The 17,650-nt window shown below is 41.3% G+C and overlaps 1 long non-coding RNA gene across 2 annotated transcripts; it reads left to right on the plus strand.

Annotated features, from left to right (window-relative positions):
* Positions 1–1,826: 1,826 nt before the first annotated feature.
* Positions 1,827–13,483, plus strand: LOC135565545 (uncharacterized). Of its 2 annotated transcripts, XR_010461661.1 has the most exons (4): positions 1,827–2,457; positions 3,658–3,756; positions 4,622–7,066; positions 12,977–13,483. It is a non-coding gene; the product is annotated as an uncharacterized LOC135565545 (long non-coding RNA). The 2 variants fall into 2 exon arrangements; XR_010461660.1 differs by having other exon boundaries at positions 3,658–7,066.
* The last annotated feature ends 4,167 nt before the right edge of the window (positions 13,484–17,650 follow it).

Below are 17,650 nucleotides of genomic sequence, written 5' to 3' on the forward strand. Positions count from 1 at the left end.
AGGTTCAATAGAGTTCAGCCCAGCTCGGCTGGAGAGACGATTACCAGAAGCGGAGTAACAACAATCACTGGTTAAATCTCAAATGGCATCCTATTACCTATATAGTGCATTACTTTTGTAGTAGAGTCCTATGGGTCCTGGTCAAAAGTAGTGCACTATATGGTAAATAGGATGCCATTTGGGACACACTGCTATAAGCTTTCTTTCCTGTAGCTGCGTGTAGACTGTACGACATCCTCCTCACGTAACCTAACCACAGAACCTGTAGAGCATCAATAAAACTCAGCCTTTCCTCTCTCTCTCTCTCTCTTCTCCTTCTCTCCTCACTCTTCTCTTTCTTTCTCTTTTTGTCTGACGTCAGAGCTGCAAGCACTGAACCACGTCTATCAGCAGTCAGTAAAGTGGATTACTATACACTGAGTGTACAGAACATTAGGAACACCTTCCTAATATTGAGATGCACCCCTCCCTTTTTCCCTCAGAACAGCCTCAATTCGTCCGGGCATGGACTTTACAAGATGTCGAAAAGTGTTCCACAGCGATGCTGGCCCATGTTGACTCCAATGCCTCCCACAGTTGTGTCAAGTTGGCTGGATGTCCTTTGGGTGTTTGACCATTCTTCATGCTCAAAGGAAACTGTTGAGCGTGTAAAATCCAGCAGTATTGCAGTTCTTGACAAACCAGTGTGCCTGGCACCTACTTCCATACCCCGTTCAAAGGTACTTGAATATTTAGTTTTTCCTATTCACCCTCTGAATGGCACACATACACAATCTCAGTCTCAATTGTCTCAAGGCTTAAACATCCTTCTTTAGCCTGTCTCCTCCCCTTCATCTACACTGATTCAAATGGATTTAACAAGTGACAGCAATAAGGGATCATAGCTTTCACCTGGATTCACCTGATCATTCTGCATCATGGAAAAAGCAAGCGTTCTTAATGTTTTGTGTACATCTCTCACCATCTCATCATTATCATCATCCCATCTTCTACTATTCAGTGACGTGTTACAGTTCACCAGGACTTCTTGATATGGATACACATGATATTTGCTGTCTCATGCTTCCGTGTCCATGTGACTGATATTGGCTGAGTTTTGCGTGATACAAAAAAATGCACTTTGTTACACGTTAGTAATTTAGGCAACGCTCTTATCCAGAGCAATTAGGGTTAAGTGCCTTGCTCAAGGATACATCGACAGATTTCTCACCTAGTCAGCTCAGGAATTCAAACCAGCAACTTTTTGGTTACTGGCCCAACTCTCTTAACCAATAGGCTACCTGCTTCTACCCGCCATGTTGTGCTCTTGTAAGCCTAAGACATCTTAATTATCTCCTTGGGGATCAATAAAGTTATATATATCCCCAATCAGACACACATTTGTAGACTCATGAACACTTCTAGTTTATTAAAACATGGCATTCTACATTGCTTCTCTCCCTCTTTACCAATTACTGAAACATATAAAGTGGAATTGTTGTTGGCTGTCTTTCCTGTAGGCCTGTGTCTCACTAATGGGTCTAGAGGAAATAATATACTGTATTTATCAAATCACTTATTAAAACATAATGGAAATCTGTGTTTTAAAGCTGTCTCAACCATAATCTTCCTGAGAGAGGAAAACAATAAAACAGAATAAAATAGAAAGTGTTTTCACAATTATAATTCTGCATCGCTTAGCCTATACACGACTAACCAACACTAACATCACACACACACATCTCCCCCACATTTAGACCCATATGAACTGAGCTGATAGCTTACACAAGGGAAAATGGAACGAACCAAGGTGAGTTAAACCACAGGGGATTCACAGATACATTCAACGTAATGATCCCGGGAGTCAGTTCTATGTTTATCTATTTCTTCCTGTTACTGCATCATTACTGTCCCCTCTTAGGGAGAGTTCCATTGTGGAGGTGTCCATCGCACTGACAGGAATACTGCATTAGTAACCAAAACAACAGTACCTTACTGAAGGTTATACTCCCCTGCCACTTGATAGGCCTACATGCATGCCCTGTCCTAGGAGAGTAATAGTGTGCAATTTGGGACACAGTCCCAGTCCCACCATCACCCCGAAGGCAGCCGGCTGATTTTCCAGCAAGGCTTTAATGAGAATCGCAGACAGGAGGAGAGGAAACGTAGAGTGTATTTATAGAACCGGGAGGAATGCAACCCCCTAATTATTCTTGTCTATCTACCTCCCCACAGGATAACCTGCTGCTCACCATTTACTTCCTGTGTATGTCCCAAATGGCACCCTATTCCCTGTATAGTGCATTACGTTTGACGAGGGCCTGAAACAATTGCACTATATAGGGAAAAGGGTGCCATTTGGGACGCAACCCCTGTTTTTCAACACTGACTTGGTGGAGGGGGGAAAAGTCGCGACAGAAACCGGAAGCAGGCCAAAGAGAAGGACAATAGAAAAGTGTGTGTAAATACCAGACTGAGGTTAGTGGGGAACTTTTGGAAAGTCAGGAAGTTTAATCGAATAAAAACAGTGTTAGGAAAGAAAATGCAATGCAAGCATCTGATAGACATTTTTAAAAATATAAATAAATGTAACCTTTATTTAACTAGGCATGTCAGTTAAGAACAAATTCTTATTTACAATGACTGCCTACCCTGGCCAAACCCGAACGACGCTGGGCCAATTGTGCGTCGCCCTATGAGACTTCCAATCACAGCCGGATGTGATGCAACCTCAATGCGAACATAAAAGTGTCATATTACTGTAGCGCTACATGATTCAGTGATACTTCAGGTGCTTTCTACATTTCCTGTGTATTTAAGTTTGGACAGGAAGGAGGTCTCGGGCCTATACTCACCACTGCTTCCCCCTACAACTCTATTTCTATGGCTTCACCACTCCTTCTGTTGTCAACATCACCAGACCTGAGTTCAAATAGTATTTGAAGTCTTTCAAATAGTATTTGAAGTCTTTCAAATACGTTGTGTTTTTTCTAGCCTGCCTGATGGACAGTGGTTTGCACTTCTGCAACTTTTAATTTGGTTCCATTCTACCAGACAAGCTCAATCAAGCCCAACTAAAATATTTGAAATTATATCAAATTGTATTTGAACCCAGGTCTTACTTTCACCACGGGCTGTTTCACCACTTCTTCCATGTTCAGCATGACATCTGAATAGTTTATTTGATTCAGAGTCTCCTGGAGGTTCTACGGGTTCACATCCCAAACTAACTTCCCGTGGAGATGAATTAAGCATCCTTACCCAAATCCTGCGCTGCCTCTTGTACTCTAAGGAAAATTATGAAGCATGATTATGAGCCAATCACCTTAATGAAAGGCACAATGTTTCCTTGGCAGCTCTAAATTAGTTGCAGGGTTGTTAGTAGTTGTCCCATGTTTGTTCTCTGTTGTCGCTAAAACACTCTTGTCCCCTTACTGTGAAAAGGTCAATTGTAGAACTGAATGCATTCAACTGAAATGTGTCTTCCGCATTTAACCCAACCCCTCTGTGTAGGCTGTCTGTGTGTGTGCGCGAGTGTGTGTGTGTTTGTGTTTTGTTGTTGTTGTCACTAAAACACTCACCTCACTGCCAGATGCGTGTAGAGACCTTTTAGAATTAGATACACTCCAGGTATAATGTACATCTCACCGACTTTGTGTTTTTTTGTGGGCACTTTAGGTACTGTAAATTGGCTTGGTTTAGGCCATCCATACCACCTGTCTTCTAAAACAAAGCAAAGTCGACCTAGTACATCAGAGGAGATGAGCAGCATGGAAAGTTAGTGTAATCTTCTCCCCTCCATCCACACACACACAATAACACAAGAGCATGTGCTGTCAACCGTTATGTCACTTTGCATGCAACGGAGCACTGAAATCTGTGGTGTAAAAGGTCCAAACATCAGAGCAAGCTCACAGTTTGTTTGCATTTCTTCATAATGAGGTACGATGACAGATTGACCTATTGAGGGAGGAAAAACACAGGCTGTATCCCAAATGGCACCCAATTCCCTATATAGTGCACTACTTTTGCAGTAGAGCCCTATGGGCCCTGGATGCACACCCTATTGAGGAACAGAGCACACATGCAACTTTAAATAGATGGTAGATGGTCCATTTATTCATACATAGTAGAGTATCTGGAGATCTAAATTAAAGATTGTTATTATAACAGTAGTCCTATTCCCCAGGCTATAGTCTAGCGTTTGGTCCAGACCTGGGTTCAAACACTATTTGGACTATTTCAAATACTTTAGCTGTGCCTGATTGAACTTGCCTCTTGCAATGGAACCAATAGACATGTCCCAAATGTTGCAAACCCTGCCCATCCTTACAAAAAACCACATGATTTCACATGTGGAAAACCACATGATTTCACGTGTGACATTTCCACGTCTTGCACACAACAGTCTGTTGGAACAATCTGGTCTCATAGCATTTTGTATTATTCTGAGATCATTAGAGATGATATAAACCCTCCTGTCTCAGCCTCCAGTATTTATGCTGCAGTCGTTTATGTGTCGGGGGGCTAGGGTCAGTTTGTTATATCTGGAGTACTTCTCCTGTCCTATTCAGTGTCCTGTGTGAATTTAAGTGTGTTCTCTCTAATTCTCTCTTTCTCTCTTTCTTTCTCTCTCTCGGAGGACCTGAGCCCTAGGACCATGCCTTAGGACTACCTGACATGATGACTCCTTGCTGTCCCCAGTCCACCTGGCCGTGCTGCTGCTCCAGTTTCAACTGTTCTGCCTTATTATTATTGGACCATGCGGGTCATTTATGAACATTTGAACATCTTGGCCATGTTCTGTTATAATCTCCACCTGGCACAGCCAGAAGAGGAACGGCCACCCCACATAGCCTGGTTCCTCTCTAGGTTTCTTCCTAGGTTTTGGCCTTTCTAGGGAGTTTTTCCTAGCCACTGTGCTTCTACACCTGCATTGCTTGATATTTGGGGTTTTAGGCTGGGTACCTGTACAGCACTTTGAGATATCAGCTGATGTACGTAGGGCTATGTAAATTAATTTGATTTGATTTGATAACATTTCATTGGGTATGTATTAATTTGTGGATGTTCATCACCAATTTTGTATTATATGTTATGATCATTAAGGACAACAACCACCCGAGCCACTGCCTGTTCACCCCGCTATCATCCAGAAGGCAAGGTCAGTACAGGTGCATCAAAACAGGGACCGAGAGGCTGAAAAACAGCTTCTATCTCAAGGCAATCAGACAGTTAAACAGCCACCACTAACATTGAGTGGCTGCTGCCAACATACTGACTCAACTCCAGCTCACTTCAATAATGGAAATTTATGGAAATTGATGGAAAAAATGTATCACTAGCCACTTTAAACAATGCCACTTAATATAATGTTTACATACCCTACATTATTCATCTCATATGTATATACTGTACTCTATATCATCTACTGCATCTTGCCATCATTATGTAATACATGTATCACTTGCCACTTTAAACTATGCCACTTAATATAATGTTTACATACCCTACATTACTCATCTCACATCTAAATACTGTACTTGATACCATCTACTGCATCTTGCCTATGCCGTTCTGTACCATCACTCATTCATATATCTTTATGTTCATATTCTTTATCCCTTTACACTTGTGTGTATAAGGTAGTAGTTGTGGAATTGTTAGGTTAGATTACTCGTTGGTTATTACTGCATTGTCGGAACTACAAGCACAAGCATTTCGCTACACTCACATTAACATCTGCTAACCATGTGTATGTGACAAATAAAATTTGATTTGATTTGCACTACAATTCGTATTATATGTTACAAATTTGCCAAATGTACAATATGTTACAAATTAGAAAAATATACAATATATTACGTATTTGCAAAATGTAGTATATGTTATGAATTCTTGCTAGGTAGCTAGGTAACTAACATTAGCTAACTGAATTAGGGGCTAAATTTAGGAATTAGGTTAAATGATTAAGGTTAGGGGAATGATTAGCTAACATTCTAAGTAGTTGAAAAGTTGCTAATTAGTCAGTGATGGGATTTGAACTCGCAACTGCTGGGCTGCTAGACGTTGGCGTTATATGCTAACCCATCCAGCCTGACTAAACATTCTACCTTTGCATTTTCCTTAAAGCAAATTAAAAAATCATCACCTTATGGTGCATTTGGCTACATATGAGGCAAAACGCAGCATCATAGGATTTTGGATTTTGGACTAATGAAACAAATACCGAAAGAGTTTTTCCTTTAAGTAACCATCTGTCTTATGTAACCATATCAAACAACATATAAAACTAATTTGAGTGTCCCGGATTTACATGTACTATATTATGTCTAATGTCTAATCTATTAGACCAGGCTGATTGGAAAGAAGACTGAACCAGGTTTTCCTTTTGTATTTTGCCTATGTTTAGCTGTATTCCATTTTGTTTTATAAAAATAGTATGATGCAGCCACCACCGTGCTTGAAAATTTGAAGAGTGCTTACTCAGTGATGTGTTGTGTTGGATTTTCCCCAAATATAACACTTTGTATTCAGGACTTAAAAGTTTATTTCTTTGCCACATTTTTTTGCAGTATTACTTAAGTGCCTTGTTGCAAACAGAATGCATGTTTTGAAATATTTTTTATTCTGTACAGACTTACTTCTTTTCACTCTTTCATTTAGGTTAGTATTGTGGAGTAACTACAATGTTGTTGATCCATCTTCATTTTTCTCATATCACACATCACGGACAAACTGAATTGGTCCACCCACACAGACAGCGTGGTGAAGAAGGCGCAGCAGCGCTTCTTCAACCTCAGGAGGCTGAAGAAATTTGGCTTGTCACCAAAAACACTCACAAACTTTTACAGATGCACAATCGAGAGCATCCTGTCGGGCTGTATCACTGCCTGGTACGGAAACTTCTCATCCCACAACCGTAAGTCTCTCCAGAGGGTAGTGAGGTCTGCACAACGCATCACCGGGGGCAAACTACCTGCCCTCCAGGACACCTACACCACCCGATGTCACAGGAAGGACAAAAAGATCATCAAGGACAACAACCTCCCGAGCCACTGCCTGTTCACCCCGCTATCATCAGAAGGTGAGGTCAGTACAGGTGCATTAAAGCTGGAAGTGAGAGACTGAAAAACAGCTTTTATCTCAAGGCCATCAGACTGTTAAACAGCCATCACTAATATTGAGAGGCTGCTGCCAACATACAGACTCAAATCTAAAGGGGCGTGTATAGTTTCTGTATATCCACAAAATCTCAAATAAGAGTATGGTTACAGTACAGATTTATTCCCTCGTGTATAAAAAGGTATAAGGTACACATAAGGTACCTTCAGAGGTACATGTAGGAACTCACATTGTACTAATCTAGTATAAGGGTACATTTTATGACCCAATATATTCAATATATATTGTGGGAGGTGGGAATTTACCACTTGTGAAGTCGTAAAACCCAGTTGAGAGCATTCATGTGCTTTGAAGTAATTGAAAAACGCCAATTGGCCAACAAGCTGCGTCAAACAAGTACAACTATCATGCTTGTAAACAAAGTTTAGAGTTCAAAAACCATATTAATAGATAGCTTTTTATAAATAATGTTTTGTTACATTTAACTGCCAAATGCTATTATCGAGGTAATTTCCTTATTAGGTAATGTCAGAAGTCGGTGCTCAGGGATAATAGACGTATTTCCCACTAGTAATTATCGGTTGGAGGGCCGATCAAGTGGATTTTTCCCAGGCGTATGTGTTAAATTCCCACATTGCACTTGGTTACGAATGTAGGACTAGGTACAATCATTGCTGCACTTTGAAATGTAGGTGGGAGCAATGTGCTGGTGGCTCATTAGCATATTTGGGGGCATGGTCTAAAATATATTGTATTTGTGCCAACCATCAATGGAAATGTTGTACCATTTTTAAATGGTTTAAATGTTTTTACAAATGTTTTTTTTTTGTTTTTTTGAAAATCAAGAGCTGCACTGACAGGAGATTTCTGTGCTTCTTCTGAATTCTTAATGGCAGCTGATTCACAGAAAGGGAACATTACATTTCAGTGTCTATCAACTAGTTGTAAGTGGGTAACTGTAGCTAATCTGTCATTCTCACTGACCTGACACCTCCAGTAGGTGGGTATCACAATAACATGTGACGAGCTATGAATGTAATATCACATGGATTTATATCAGCCTTTAACCTCTGGAAATGCAAATGTGCTACGCTAAATGCTAATAGCACTCATTAAAACTCAAACGTTCATTAAAATACACATGCAGGGTACTGAATTAAAGCTACACTCGTTGTGAATCCAGGCAACAAGTCAGATTTTTAAAATGCTTTTCGGCGAAAGCATGAGAAGCTATTATCTGATAGCATGTTACACCCCAAAAGACCCGCAGGGGACGTAAACAAAATAATTAGCATAGTCGGCGCTACACAAAACGCACAAATAAAATATAAAACATTCATTACCTTTGACCATCTTCTTTGTTGGCACTCCTAGATGTCCCATAAACATCACTATTGGGTCTTTTTTTTCGATTAAATCGGTCCATATATAGCCTAGATATCGATCTATGAAGACTGTGTGATCAAGGAAAAAAATAGTGTTTTATAACGTAACGTAATTTTTTTAAACGATAAACTTTCACAAAACACTTCGAAATACTTTTGTAATGCAACTTTAGGTATTAGTAAACGTTAATAAGCGATCAAATTGATCACGAGGCGATGTATATTCTATAGCTGTACGTCTGGAAATAATGTCCGGGTAAATCTCAACCAAAATATCCGGTCGGAGACCGGAAGAAATACGCTGCCTCGTGTCCGTTTGACCAAGAAACAAATCGTAGGCAAATGACAAGACTGTTGACATCGTGTGGAAGCTGTAGGTATTGCAACCTCGGGCCCCATTTAATGTGGTTCACGTTTAACAATGGATTGAGGTGGCGCATGGATATATTTTCCCATTTTCAGTGATCAGATTTTCCTGCACTTTTCGATGAAACGCACGTTCTGTTATAGTCACAGCCGTGATTTAACCAGTTTTATAACCGTCTGAGTGTTTTCTATCCACACATACTAATCATATGCATATACTATATTCCTGGCATGAGTAGCAGGGCGCTGAAATGTTGCACCATTTTTTACAGAATGTTCGAAAAAGTAGGGGGTCGACTTAAGAGGTTAACAGGAAGCTAGTGTAGGGAGGCTAGCACTGTAGTAATATGATCACATTTTTTGGTTCTAGTCAGGATTCTAGCAGCCGTATTTAGCACTAACTGAAGTTTATTTAGTGCTTTATCCAGGTAGCCGGAAATTAGAACATTGCAGTAGTCTAACCTAGAAGTAACAATGTTACATAGATGGAAAAAATCTGCCCTTGAAACAGTCTTGATATGTTCGTCAAAAGAGAGATCAGGGTCCAGAGTAACGCCGAGGTCCTTCACAGTTTTATTTGAAACGACTGTACAACCATCAAGATTGTCAGATTCAACAGAAGATCTCTTTGTTTCTTTGGAACTAGAACAAACATCTCTGTTTTGTCCAAGTTTAAAAGTAGAAAGTTTGCAGCCATCCACTTCCTTATGTCTGAAACACAGGCTTCTAGCGAGGGCAATTTTGGGGCTTCACCATGTTTAATTGAAATGTACAGCTGTGTGTCATCCGCATAGCAGTGAAAGTTAACATTATGTTTTCGAATGACATCCCCAAGAGGTAAAATATATAGTGAAAACAATAGTGGTCCTAAAACGGAACCTTGAGGAACACCAAAATTTACAGTTGATTTGTCAGAGGACAAACCATTCACAGAGACAAACTGTTATATTTCCGACAGATAAGATCTAAACCAGGTCAGAATTTGGGCTTCCAATCTCTCCAAAATAATGTGGTGAAAGATGGTATCAAAAGCAGCACGAGGACAGATGCAGAGCCTCGGTCTGACGGCATTAAAAGGTAATTTACCACCTTCACAAGTGCAGTCTCGGTGCTATGATGGGGTCTAAAAACCAGACTGAAGCATTTCGTATACATTGTCTTCAGGAAGGCAGTGAGTTGCTGCGCAACAGCTTTTTCTAAACTTTTTGAGAGGAATGGAAGATTTGATATAGGCCGATAGTTTTTTATATTTTCTGGGTCAAGGTTTGTCTTTTTCAAGAGAGGCTTTTTTACTGCCACTTTTAGTGAGTTTGGTACAAATCCGGTGGATAGAGAGCCATTTATTATGTTCAACATAGGAGGGCCAAGCACAGGAAGCAGCTCTTTCAGTAGTTTAGTTGGAATAGGGTCCAGTATGCAGCTTGAAGGTTTAGAGGCCATGATTATTTTCATCATTGCGTCAAGAGATATAGTACTAAAACACTTGAGTGTCTCTCTTGATCCTAGGTCCTGGCAGAGTTGTGCAGACTCAGGACAACTGAGCTTAGGAGGAATACATAGATTTAAAGAGGAGTCCGTAATGTGCTTTCTAATGATCATGATCTTTTCCTCAAAGAAGATCATGAATTTATTACTGCTGAAGTGAAAGCCACTCTCTCTTGGGGAATGCTGCTTTTTAGTTAGCTTTGCGAAAGTATCAAAAATAAATGTAGGATTGTTCTTATTTTCCTCAATTAAGTTGGAAAAATAGGATGATCGAGCAGCAGTGAGGGCTCTGCGATACATTTGCATTCATATTACATTTTTCTGCAGGAATATCATAAGATTTGTATACTTGGACTTTGATTTAGCTTTTCCAGTATTAGTAGCCATATTATATGTTCAACATTTGCAAAACAACTCATAACTCTGAATATTCTTATAATTTTTGTCCAGAAGGAAAAGGCATGCTGTCGCAAAAGGTGAATTAATTAAACCTATCGCGGTGAAAAAAAAGTGTATTGTTAGGAGCTCTCCTCAAACAATAGCATGGCATTTTTTCGCAGTAATAGCTACTAGAAATTGGACAGTGCAGTTATATTAACAAGAATTTAAGCTTTCAGCTGATATAAGACACTATGTACGGACATTTGTTGTTTCTCTAAAATATGTGATCATGACACAAGGCACTGCATGATTTACAACTGTCCCGCCGATCTCTATTAAAACCTGTTGTGACTAGAGGGCAGTATTTTCATTTTTGGAAGAAAAAAACGGGATATTGTGTCAGGACAAGATGCTAGAATATGCATATAATTGACAGCTTAGGATAGAAAACACTCTAAAGTTTCCAAAACTGTAAAAATATTGTCTGTGAGTATAACAGAACTGATGTTGCAGGCGAAAGCCTGAGAAAAATCCAATCCGGTAGTGCCTCATGTTTTGAAAGCGCTGCGTTCCAATGAGTCCCTATTGAGCAGTGAACGGGCTATGAACCAGATTACTCTTTCTCCGTATTCCCGAAGGTGTCTACAGCATTGTGACGTAGTTTTACGCATTTATGTTGAAGAATAACCGTAAGCGGCTACATTGCGCAAGTGGTCATCTGATGCTCCCAGAGAGATTCTCGCGTAAAATACAGAGGTAGCCATTACTTCAATCGGTCCTACTGAAAAACGAATTGTCCCGATGGATATATTATCGAATAGATATTTGAAAAACACCTTGAGGATTGACTATAAACAACGTTTGCCATGTTTCTGTCGATATTATGGAGCTAATTTGGAAGATTTTTTGCCGTTTTCGTGACTGCATTTCCGGGCGATTTCTCAGCCAAACGTGAAGAACAAACGGAGCTATTTCGCCTACAAAAATAATATTTTTGGGAAAAAAGGAACATTTGCTATCTAACTGGGAGACTCCTGAGTGAAAACATCTGAAGCTCATCAAAGGTAAACGATTTAATTTGATTGCTTTTCTGATTTCCGTGACCAAGTTACCTGCTGCTAGCTGGACAAAATCCTATGCTAGGCTATCGATAAACTTACACAAATGCTTGTCTAGCTTTGGCTGTAAAGCATATTTTGAAAATCTGAGATGACAGGGTGATTAACAAAAGGCTAAGCTGTGTCTCAATATATTTCATTTGTGATTTTCATGAATAGGAATATTTTCTAGGAATATTTATGTCCGTTGCGTTATGCTAATTAGTGTCAGGTGATGATTACGCTCCCTCATGCGGGATGGGGAGTCATTAGATGTTTTAAGGCAAGGACTGATTTCAAGGTTTTACTGCTAACCTACAAAGCATTACATGGGCTTGCTCCTACCTATCTTTCCGATTTGGTCCTGCGGTACATACCTACACGTGCGCTACGGTCACAAGACGCAGGCCTCCTAATTGTCCCTAGAATTTCTAAGCAAACAGCTGGAGGCAGGGCTTTCTTCTATAGAGCTCCATTTTTATGGAATGGTCTGCCTACCCATGTGAGAGACGCAGACTCGGTCTCAACCTTTAAGTCTTTACTGAAGACTCATCTCTTCAGTGGGTCATATGATTGAGTGTAGTCTGGCCCAGGAGTGTGAAGGTGAACGGAAAGGCTCTGGAGCAACGAACCACCCTTGCTGTCTCTGCCTGGCCGGTTCCCCTCTCTCCACTGGGATTCTCTGCCTCTAACCCTATTACAGGGGCTGAGTCAATGACTTACTGGTGCTCTTCCATGCCGTCCCTAGGAGGAGTGCGTCACTTGAGTGGGTTGAGTCACTGACATGATCTTCCTGTCTGGGTTGGCACCCCCCCTTGGGTTGTGCCGTGGCGGAGATCTTTGTTGGCTATACTCGGCCTTGCCTCAGGATGGTTGAAGATATCCCTCTAGTGGTGTGGGGGCTGTGCTTTGGCAAAGTGGGTGGGGTTATATCCTGCCTGTTTGGCCCTGTCCGGGGGTATCATCGGATGGGGCCACAGTGTCTCCTGACCCCTCCTGTCTCAGCCTCCAGTATTTATGCTGCAGTAGTTTGTGTTAGGGGGCTAGGGTCAGTCTGCTATATCTGGAGTACTTCTCCTGTCTTATCCGGTGTCCTGTGTGAATTTAAGTATGCTCTCTCTAATTCTCTTTCTCCCTTTCTTTCTTTCTCTCTCTCAGAAGACCTGAGCCCTAGGACCATGCCTCAGGACTACCTGGCATGATGACTCCTTGCTGTCCCCAGTCCACCTGGCCGTGCTGCTCCAGTTTGAACTGTTCTGTCTGCGGCTATGGAACCCTGACCTGTTCACCGGACGTGCTACCTGTCCTAGACCTGCTGTTTTCAACTCTCTAGAGATAGCAGGAGTGGTAGAGATACTCTTAATGATCGGCTATGAAAAGCCAACTGACATTTTCTCTTGAGGTGCTGACTTCCTGCACACTCGACAACTACTGTGATTATTATTATTTGACCATGCCATGTTCTGTTATAATCTCCACTCAGCACAGCCAGAGTAGGACTGGCCAACACCCATAGCCTGGTTCCTCTCTAGGTTTCTTCCTAGGTTTTGGCCTTTCTATGGAGTTTTTCCTAGCCACCATGCTTCTACTCCTGCATTGCTTCCTATTTGGGGTTTTAGGCTGGGTTTCTGTACAGCACTTTGAGATATCAGCTGATGTAAGAAGGGCTGGGCTATATAAATAAATTTGATTTGATTTGAAATGTCTCCTTCACGGTTTGTCCAAATGTACCTGGTTGACTTCACATTAAATGTCATGTAGTTCGCTCATACTTCAAGTTATCAGTCTGAAACTTTGCACATACACTGCTTCCATCTTGTGGACACCATCACATCTAGAGTGATGGCAAGACCTGGGACCTTTCTCTTGCATTTCAAAGATGGTGGTTGAAAAAAACAGGTTGGTTTTTTTCTTTGTATTTTCTTCTACCAGATCTATTGTGTTATTCTCCTACATTCAATTCACATTTCCACAAACTTAAAAGTGTTCCTTTCAAATGGTACAAAGATTATGCATATCCTTGCTTCATGGCCTGAGCTACAGGCAGTTAGATTTGGTGTGTCATTTTAAGCTAAAATTGAAAAGTGGGCTATCCCTAAGAAGTCAAGGCTACAGAACTGACAGTGTACATTACATTTACATTTAAGTCATTTAGCAGACGCTCTTATCCAGAGCTTCATAGATGCTTCATGTTTACGAACAGACCACATGAACTGGGATGATATTCCATCATGGGAGACCAAAAAGAGCTAGCTGAAACCTACTCCTCGAATAAGACACTCCTGCAATGTTCTGATAGGAGAGAGTAATAGGATACGGCATGTGTCAAAATTGATTGATTGCTGACCTTATGACCTGATGACATGTACAGAATATGTGATGACTGTAGCCTCGGAGGCAGGACCGCGTCTGAAACATCGAGAAAGGGCAAAGTATACAGCCGCAATATACGATGCACCAAAAAAGCGGTTTTTAAACGTGTATAGAACCCAGATACCGCCCGCAACGGCGCTGAAAGATGAAGTGTTGATGTCTAACGGACAGCATTGGGGGCATCTGTTTGATTACTTGGCCTGTAGCGTGAAACTCTATACGTTAGCCGAAGGAGAAGAATATACCGACCAGAAATTAGGCGTGACTTATGATGTTGAAGACTGGACGGTTTTTCGACAGGTTTTGTGTCCCGAACTGAGCCGTATCACCAAGGGTTACAGCTTTTTCACAGGCTACGAGACCCGTTGGGAAGGTACCCCGGACACCTCAGGAAGAGTATTTCACAGAGTTAAATTACAACGTATAAATGGACGGCCTTGCGGGTGCGTGGAATTTTACGTCAGCACCGCGGAAATCCGAAACCAAAACATCAGGGCTGGCGGTTCGGACGGGATTTCCGGCCGAATGCTTATACCCCTTAAAAGCTGGCCTTTAATGGAATTGCAAATGTTGGAGCTGTTGGACGCTCTGTTTGTACAGAGCCAAAAGCGCCAGAGCATTGTACGGATAAAGAAGTGCATAATATATACGAATCCTGAGGATTACGACTCAAAGCAACCCCAAGAAGATACAACGTCAGGAGAGGCAGCCCCAAAGAAAGCGAGGTAAGCTGTGTTGTTAACCCCGCCCAGATACCCCGAGGGTTGGTTCAAGAATAAAAAGGCTGGTTCTTAAAACCTACAGTTCTTAACCTACGCATTGACCATGGATATTCCTAACGCATACCCGAACTCCGAAACGGCCTGGGCTCCCGACACTAAGGATTGTATGCCTCGCAGCCCTCCATTCTACTCCCCCCTGGCAAGACCCTCGACACCCCCTACCTGTACACAACCTGAGGATGTGTTTGATGGGGTGGTCAGTACTATTTTGTTGACACAATCAAGGCCTCAGTAGCCGCGCTTTTAGACGTGGTGATTGGAGAATATATACGAGAAAAATGCATCGGTTGTGAGATTAATCACCCCAGCCAGCGAAGGCACCCCTGCCTATACGATCCCCCAAGATACTACTTCTTCAACAATTTTGAGGCGCTGGTGAAAAGACTTTGGTCCCGCCGGTTTATACCATCGCTGGTCAGAGCCCTGGAGGCTATGGGCCTTGTGCCGTCTATCCCCAGAGTTTACGGGGTAACCGAAGCATTCCTACACGAGCTAAAGGAGGCAATTCACATACACAAGAAACTCAAAGAAATCCGACACACCCTGGTGGAGGATAACAAATACAGGGAGGCTGTGGTGTCGGATGTGTTGGCTTTCTGGCTCAATAAACCCCAAGAGCCCGAGTGACATTTTTGTTATTTAGATGTAGAGCAATGGGTATGTATACGATGTTAGATAGAATAAATACATTTTTTCTTTTGAGAGAACTTACAAGTGTTATGCATCAAATTATTGAAAATAAAGTGAACAATGTCTCGTTCTACAAAACCCCCAATTCCGGGGCTAATGTAGAGCGTGTTTTGAAAATGGACCAAATCATGACTCATGTACGCCATGCTGGCGAGGTTCTACAATGGACACAAATGGTAACCCGGCTTGGTGGTGATTCTGAAGAACTAGAAACAACCTTGTCTAAGATTTTACTTTATTTGTTTGAAACACCCTTTAATTGTACCATGTATCATATTTGTTGTTTATATACTATTATAGCGGATGTGTCTGTTGTAAAAATTCAGCGAAACAAACCTGTTAATCTAACCCAAATATACAAGGTTTTACATGATTCGATCATAGAGAAAGGGGGGGCATGTATCCTGCAACGAATTAGGGATTGTCTGTATACGTAATACCTAATGTTTTCATGAAAATAAAAATCCCAAAAATGAAAATGAAATGTTGTTATTTGAAAGTGGCTCATTAACATTATTGTACCTCAGAGAGGCAAGAAGGATGGCAGAGCAGATTTTGAAAAACATTTATTATAATCCCTCTAACCCGGGGTCTTATGGTGGTAAGGAGCGTTTACGGCGCGCTTTACCGAAGAAACAGGTCACAGGTTAAGCGATGCTAAAGTCACTGAGTGGCTATCCGAACAAGATGCGCACACTCTACATAAACCCGTGAGAAAACATTTTCCTAGAAATAGAGTTTTTTCTACACACCCATTGTCCCAATTTCAGGCGGATCTATGTGACATGCAGGCCCTTGCAGATAAAAATGAAGGAAATCGCTACATGCTAACGGTCATAGATATTTTCTCTAAAATAGCTTTTGTCCGGGTCTTAAAGAATAAGAGCGGCGCTGAGGTGACCAGGGCATTTGCCTCTATCTTGAAGGAAGGAGGCGCCCCCAAGAAAGTGCAGACCGATGGCGGAAAATAATTTTTTAATAAGACCTTTCAGAAACTAATGAAAAAGCACAATATAGTACATTTTGCTACAGGATCGGATTTGAAAGCTTCTGTGGTTGAACGCTTTAACAGGACTCTGAAGGAGAGGATGTGGCGCTATTTTACAGCGCACAACACGCATAGATATATCGATATAGTTCAAGATTTAGTAATTGCGTATAACAATAGTTATCATAAAAGTATAAGGATGAAACCCTCCGAAGTCTCTTCGGAAAACTCTTTTCAAGTCTTTAAAAATCTGTATGGTTTGCTCCCTCTTCGCCGTAAGAAAAAAATACATTTTAAATTTATTGTGGGGACTTGGTTCGTATATCCAAGTTGAGGGGTGTTTTCGATAAAAATACATGCAAGGATACAGTGATGAGCTTTTCACGGTTACAGAATGTCTGCCGCGCATACCCCGGTCTACATATTAAAAGATTATGACGGGGAACTTATAACGGGATCTTTTTATGAGCAGGAATTACAGAAGGTAACGGTTGGTAAAGACAAGGTGTTTCACGTAGATGAGATTCTAGATCAAAAGAGAGAGAAAGGTCAAAACTGGGTGCTGGTCCGCTGGAAAAACTGGCCGCTAAAATTCAACAGCTGGGTATTAGAGAAGGATGTAGTGGAGGCATCAGGGGTTAATTTAAACCCCATGCATGATAAAATACATCCTCATTCGGGTGTACACCGGAGGGCATAATGGAACACAGCGGCTTCTACCTGACTCTCCCCAGTAATGCGTCCGCACACATATATCGTAATAATCAGAGTTCTAATTATACAACCAATTTTCCAAAGCCTATAGAGTTATCAGAGGCCTGGGAAGTAGGGCTCAGCGAGATTACATACCCCCATAGCTGGTATAATATCAAAGATAAGGACCGGGAATTTTATTTCAAAAAGTTAACGGAACCTGCTAAATTTATTAAGGTTAAAAAGGGTTCTATAGAACCGTCGAAAGGCTCGTCTCCGAGTTGAATGAACGGCTATCGCAGAACA

Source organism: Oncorhynchus nerka, linkage group LG28 (genome assembly GCF_034236695.1).
Source record: "Oncorhynchus nerka isolate Pitt River linkage group LG28, Oner_Uvic_2.0, whole genome shotgun sequence".
NCBI lineage: Eukaryota > Metazoa > Chordata > Actinopteri > Salmoniformes > Salmonidae > Oncorhynchus > Oncorhynchus nerka.